Here is a 7383-nt window from a genome sequence, read left to right as displayed (position 1 = left end):
TACAAAGGATTGGACACCCACTGGGAATCTCCCATATCTCTCCTAAGGACCTGGGACTTCGACATGGGCACCAGAGTGGCCATGGCAGTGAGAGGCTGTAGAAGTCTTCCTGCTCTCGGTTCATGACTCTCTGAAGGAAATCTTAAAATGATCCCAAATGTAGTCATCTGGGCCAGGGGCCTCCATTGTTCAACAACTTGCTTATTTAGCAGTTTCTATTCTAGGCTCCAGAGAGGAATCCCCAGGAAACTTGGGTTCATCATTAACTTCTCCATGCCTTCTAGAAATACCATTTCTAATATACTGCCCTGCAACAGGAACTAATTCAAGAGAGAATTCTGGAAGGATCTGTCAGTGTTTTTGAGAATCACTAGGAACCAACATGGGCAACCTAGCTACTCAGCCCAGGAGGTTGTCTAGAAAATGAAGAAGAAATGTGAGAAGAAAGGGGTGGAAAAAGAGAGAGAAAAGAGAGAGGAGAGAAAGGTATATAATGAGAAAATATATTTATTTGTGATATGGAAATTATTTTTCATTTCTGAATTAGTGGAATCGTTTACTGACTGCATTAGATGTGCCAAGTCTTGTGTTAAGGGCTAAAACCAGGAGAGGAGTGGAATGTGTTATGGGAGGTGCTATCTTCTTTTTCTTGTACAAACCTTGTTCCAAATTTACATTTTTATTTTTTTAAAAAGGGACATTTATTTATTTACTTATTGGCTGCATTTGGTCTTCGTTGCTGTGTGCGGGCTGTCTCTAGTTGCAGTGAGCGGGGGCTACTCTTCGTTGTGGTGCACGGGCTTCTCATTGCGGTGGCTTCTCTTGTTGTGGAGCACGGGCTCTAGGCACGCAGGCTTCAGTAGTTGTGGCTCACAGGCTCAGTAGTTGTGGCTCACGGGCTCTAGAGTGCAGGTTCAGTAGTTAGTTGCTCTGTGGCATGTGGGATCTGCCTAGACCAGGGCTCAAACCCCTGTGCCCTGCATTAGCAGGTGGATTCTTAAGCATTGCTCCACCAGGGAAGCCCCCAAATGTCCATTTTGAACTCAGTAAGGTGCCTTTATTCAAGCTCTGAAAGTACTATGGCATCAGATATCAATAAAACCTCCTAAGATTCTACAGGCCAGTTCAGTCTTCCCCCAACCCCTTCAACTCTTTAATCCTACTCCAGCCCACTAAAGAGCCATGTTATATAAAAAGAGGCCCAGAGTTCCCTGTTGGTCCAGTGGTTAGGACTACACATTTTCACTGCTGAGGCCCCGGATTCAATCCCTGGTTGGGGAACTAAGATCCTGCAAGCCCCACGGTGCAGCCAACAAAAAAAGAGTCCTAATGGAACAAATAGAGCCAGGGGAGGCTGTTTGCAAAGGAGAAACCCAGGTTCCTTTTTGTTTTTGGTAATGCCCCTTGTTTTCTCTTCACATAAACATTCTGTATCTCATCACCTCCTGATGCCGGAAACTTGAGTCTTTGATTTTTTTGCTGTTCAGTTTTGCAAAGTGTTAGAACAGTTTGTTAAGTACTTCTTGAGTTTTCTTCCTCTGTTTCACTTGCATTGGATTTACTTTCTCTAATTTTCAGTCTGGACCTGATCATTGCTTCTACTCTATGTCAACTAACAACCTGAAAATACACAAAAGTCTTTCTGTAAAATCTGTAAATGAATGAATATCTGGTGTTGTATAAAGGACTCCAATCTAGGTTTCTAGAATCTTGCATGTATTCACATATGTGCTGTTTTCTACACAATTGTCATGTACATTCTTAGTGCTTGTATTTCACTATGTAAATTGGGAATTTTATCTTTTTTTGTAAACCACCCATTTATGGACAGTGTACTCTATTCCTGAAACTGTGTTACCGACAAGGTATATCAGGATACGTGAAATGGTAGTCTAGATCCCCAAGTGGCCTGTGGAAAGTAGAGAAACTGATTTTGTGATAGAAGTAATATCACTTGTATAAATATGACTTAGTGAGAGTCAAGAGGTGGAGGAAGTTACTTTCCCTGATAGGTCCAAGAAGGCTTCCAGGAGGAGACTCCATCTGAGCAGGGCCATGAGAATAAGCAGGGGTTTGCTCAGCATTAGGGAAAGGCTGGGCATTCTAGGTGAAGGAATTGGTGTGGAACAATGCACAAAGGTGGAGAAGGACTGAGTGCTAAGAGATAGAGGTTAAATCACTGGCCCAGCTTCTAGGTGAGAAAAATTGGAATTAGACTCTTGAACTGGCATACTATAATCTTTCAACAAAATTAATCTACATAATTTTTACTACCTTTCTATATTCTCATCTGAAAATGTGATCCTGTTACCATTGTTGTCCTTATATAAATATGGACACAAATGTTGACCTAGACAGGACTGAAGGCAAAACTAGGAGAACTCTGTTTTGTCATCTTGTTTTGTGGAATTCCTTAATTCCTTTGACTATTAAGCACGTTTTTTCATATATATATTGTGTTAAGCCTTTTTATAGGTGATGAGGGTATAAAAGTGAATTAGGTATATTGTACCCCTTCTGTGATGCTTTAGTGTCTCAGTGGGCAGCAAGGCTGTACTCAAGTGTTTCTAATATGAGGCAAAACCCACATACTCCAGTCATAGCAGTCTACCTGGCTCAACAGCTGATCTGATTGGCCTAGTCAGTGGGTTTCGTTGTTGTTATTAACAATTTTAAAAATAATTTTTGGAGTTGATGATAACCTTTCCAAACAGGGATTTTCACACAGAAAATGTGGATCCCTGGGTTGCCTTAAAATAGCCCGCCAAAATGTGGCCATGTAACCATCAGCTAGAGCAGAGTAGCAACTGCCAACTAAAAAGCTCAAGAACTCTTCCCTGATTCCACTCCTCCCTCCTGACTCCCATCCTGTCTGTTCACTCAGTGATGATACCTATCTGGCTCCTGTAGACATTTGTGTTTATGAGCCATCAGACTTGTTAAGTGTCCTGAGAGAAGTCTAGATGATACTCTACCCTATCCTTGACCATTCTCCTTTAGATTGTACTCAGAGAACATCCCCAAACACATTTTCTGATAGTTTTTTTCTATAGATTCCCTCTGCACATTTTTAATTTCCCTCCATTGCCTTCAAATTAAATCCAAATGACCTAGTTGACAGGAAAGATCTTGGGCTGAGGATCTGTTTATTTGAAAAGAAATTAATACAAACCCATATTGAAAGTATACTGGATTCTCAGCATGATTTTGTCTTTAGTATCAAAACACTGCTAAATGTGAGCTTGTTCTGTTATTTCATTAGTTTAATCACCACATCAACAGCCACTGAATTATCAGCCAATGTCATTATGCCATTATTTGTAATCCAGGGACATTGTAAGATATAGTCTTGGGAAACAGTCTTCTGCATTGTGGTAAAAACAACTGTTGAGGATATCGGCTACAGGGTTTCGCAAAGTCCTCTGATGTCTAGCACTTGCAATTTCTTCACCCCCAGGGTACTCTTGCAATGTGAGCCCTTAACCTGATGAAAGGGAGATGCCAACTGACAATACCTTTCTGCACACGGCTTTCCGAATGCAGTGGTAATAACATTTTATAATTATAAACACTGCTTGGTTTAGCCTCTCTTTTGAACAGAGTTGATTAAATATGACCAAATCTTTGACTTGGGGCTTCATTTTTTCTACTGTCCTTGGATTTTTTATTCTTCTGTGAAAGCATTTTTCCAGGTAGAATTTTTCAACTTAAACCTCGAGATACAGCTGTTTATAAAAGTATGAAAAGTATACAGCTGTTTATAAAAGTATCTTAAACCTCAAGGTATGAAAGCTGTTTATAGAAGTATAAAGTATGAAAAGTGTACAACTGCTGAGAAGTGAGCTGACTGATGTTACGGAGTACACAGAGAAATATTTAGGTGTTAATTTTTATGGGTTTATTTTAATGTGATGAATAATCAGTGTGTCAACTCTGTGGTTTCATATGTATTACTGCTTAGAACAAAACTGTGTGAAAAACTGAGTTGATAAAAAGGAAATATTAATAATACAGATGGAATGGAGCTATGGTGCAGGATATCTGATGTCTCGGAAACCCTGAGATAAACATTCAGGCTTGCCTGGGTCTATGCCCTAATTGTCTTGTTTCTCAGTTTGAGCTATTCCACTTGTTTCTCAACAATAGTCATTACTGCTGATAATTTTTAGTAGTTAAGGCTTTCCTTTTGATGCCATTCAGGCTAATTTTGGGCCTCTTAACTGTTAAGGTATGTTGTTTCTCCAAAGCCAGAATATTTTCCTGTGTGGAATGTTATCTCCTACTTCACCTCAGTCTCACATGAGAGGAACAAGCTTGTTTGTCTGTTAAAGCACACAGGCTTTAAAAAAAAAAGACAGATCAGAGTTTGACTCACAGCTCTGCTCTTCACCAACCATGTGACCTCACTCAAGGAGTTTGCCTTCCCTTTTCTACCAGGGAAACAGTAAAATTCTTTCTGGATACACAGACATCCTAAGTCTGATGGTGGGTCATGCTGGATGTTGAGCACAGGTGAAAACACTAGAAAGTGTAGGGAGTGTTACCAGCTGGGCAGCATTATTGTGAGGCTTAATCCCAATTGCCTTGTATGAAATAGGTGCATCAAAGAGGTGGTGGCTTTCTTGTTATTTTCAACCCTTTTTGCATTTATTTTCAACACTCCATAAGGTATAAATATCATGAATGATGCTGAGATATTTTAGGCTGTATAGCACCCATCAAAGCTTTCTCTTAGGTTTAGTAAGTTTTAGGCCTTCTGTTTTCCTATTAGACCAGAGGATGGTGAACCTCACTGGAGAGTGCCAAGAGCGGAACCACTCCATTAATGTTTGCTGACTGACAGGTATCCCCAAGTGCATTAGCCAGTTAGCCAGTCTTCACATCTAGACAGCTTCAGAGGCCTAAGATCAGCCTGTAGTCTTCTGTGATGATCTTTTATCTTGCTCAATTAAACAACAGTTCTGAGGGGTAGGGATTTGCATGCTGCCTGCAATATAATAGTTAAATGTTTTTCTCGATAGTAGTAAAGCAACAATAACAGTAATAAATATACATGCTCCATTAGTCAGGTTTCTCCAGAGAAACAGAACCAATGTTATTAAATATATATAAAGAGATTTGTAGTAACGAATTGATTCATGCAATTATGGAGACTGGCAAGTTCTAAGATCTCCAGGGTGAGTCAGCAAGCTAGAGACCCAGGAGAGCTGTTGGTGTAGTTCTAACGCAAAGGCAGGCAGGCAGGCTGTAGACCCATGAAGAGTTGATGTTTCAGTTTGAGTCAAAAGGCAGGAAAAAGCCGATGTCCCACTTTGAAGGCCGTCAGGCAGGAGAATTCTGTCTTATTTGGGGGAAGGGTCAGCCTTTTTGTTCTATTCAGGCCTTCAACTGACTGCATGAGGCCCACACACATTAGGGAGACAATCTGTTTTACTCAGTCTACCAATTTAAATATTAATGTCATCTAAAACCACCCTCACAGAAATACCCAAGATAGTGTTTGATTGAACATCTGGGCACCCCATGGCCCAGTCAAGATGACACAAAATTAACCATCACATATACATATATATATTTTATTTCAGGTAATCGAGCTATTCCTTCTGGATTTAGGTATATCTTTAAAAAAAATAAGATTTACATAGTAGAAAATTTCGGAAATGAGGATTGCATTTTCTGTAGACATTCCATCACACACACACACACACACACACACACACAAACACACCCTACTCCTTTATCAGGAATTCAGCGAATTACAAGAGTCTCAATTGGAAGGAACTTGGACATTTGTCCCAAGTCCTTCATTTAACATCTGAGGACCAGAATGGTAGAGTGATTTATCTAGCTGACACAGAAAAGTAGAGATAGAACTGGGAAGGAAACACATGGCTCCTTGAAACAAGGATTCCATAAGTACTACACGGCTATTTAAAAAACAAGGTGGGTCTATGTACAACCTGTAGAGATCTCCAGGAGAACGTGCAGAGTCAAGGTAGTGGGACAGAGGGAAGGAAGGAGGGAGGAGCTGGAACTCGATACACAAGGGGAAGGAAAGTATGACAAAGTAAGCTTCTCAGATGAGTACTTAGACGAGTGAGGAAGAGGAGAAAGGGAGAGTCCTGAGGGCCTAGAATCTGGAGGAGGAGGGACTGGTAACTAGAGGAAGTGAGACAGAGATGCCCTACTCTCTATCCGTCCATTCCCTCTTCTAGGACAGAGAACATGACTCAGATGAGTATCCTCTTCCTACTCACTCCTGGACAAGACAGTTTTCTTCTAGGCCAAGAACTTTGTAAATTTCCTCAATTGACTCCTCAGCATCATTAGTAAGGGTTAGGGGGCACTCCTTGCATTTGAATAAGACCTCCCCACCCCAGTAGGGTTGATTCTCCAGGCTCAGCAGCATCAGGCATGGTTGATCACTCCCTTCTCCTTGATGAGGCTGACCTGGCAATGGGGCTTCTTGTGACACAAACAAGGGGGAAAAGCATTGTGAGATCAGTCCCAATGACCTCAAGACAGATAGTTGTGTCAATCTGCATGTTGGGTCTGGGACACCGCTGTCTCCTGGCTCTTTCATGACCCCTAATTAAAAATGCTACAGGTAGAGAATTCCCTGGTGGTCCAGTGGTTAGAACTCTGCGCTCTGGCTGCCGAGGGCAGCTGGGTTCAATCCCTGGTAGGGGAACTAAAATCCCACAAGCTGCCCTTGCAAATAAATAAATAAAATGCTACCCGTAGTTTCCCCACCCCTCCATTCTCCTTCCTGCTCTATTTCCCCCATAGAGCTCATCACCTTGTCTATATAACTTACATATTTATTATGTTTATTGTCTCTTTTTTGTCTGCTGTATTCTCTAATGACTCCCACATACCTCTAACGGTGTCTCACACATAGGTACTCAAGAGATGTTTGCTGAATAAGCCTCCTCAGATCAATTGCTAGGACACAATATTCCTGAGATGTCAAGGTCCCTGACTGATTTAGGCTCCATGCCAGCCCTTACCAGCTAGCTGCTTGTGCAACTGAAGCTCCACGCTGATCACCCACGAGGCCTAATAGGGGTCTGGTGTAGACACCTCCTTTCCTAGTAGGACAAGTGCTGGTGATCCAACCCCCTTTTGTTTGGTGAACCTCAGTCTTTCCTTCTAACGCTTCCGCTCCGGAATCCGCACCCCTCGCTGACCCCAGCCGGCTGCCTCTCTCACAGCCTCTCCGATGGCTGAGGGCCTTTGACCGCAAAGCGGAGCCATGTGTAAATGCGCCTTCCCGCCAACAGAGGGCAGGTGCTGCGGCGAAATTCTGTGCTGGGCTCGCGCCTTGCTCCAGCCTTGCCGGTTTTCTTGGCTAGTTCTCCCCTCTTCCCCAAACTCCTCGCG

The sequence above is a fragment of the Delphinapterus leucas genome, chromosome 2 (assembly GCF_059928025.1).
Source record: "Delphinapterus leucas isolate spDelLeu-1000000601 "Yukka" chromosome 2, BTC_Dleu_Yukka2, whole genome shotgun sequence".
Classification (NCBI taxonomy): Eukaryota; Metazoa; Chordata; class Mammalia; order Artiodactyla; family Monodontidae; genus Delphinapterus; species Delphinapterus leucas.
This window is presented reverse-complemented; position numbering follows the sequence as displayed.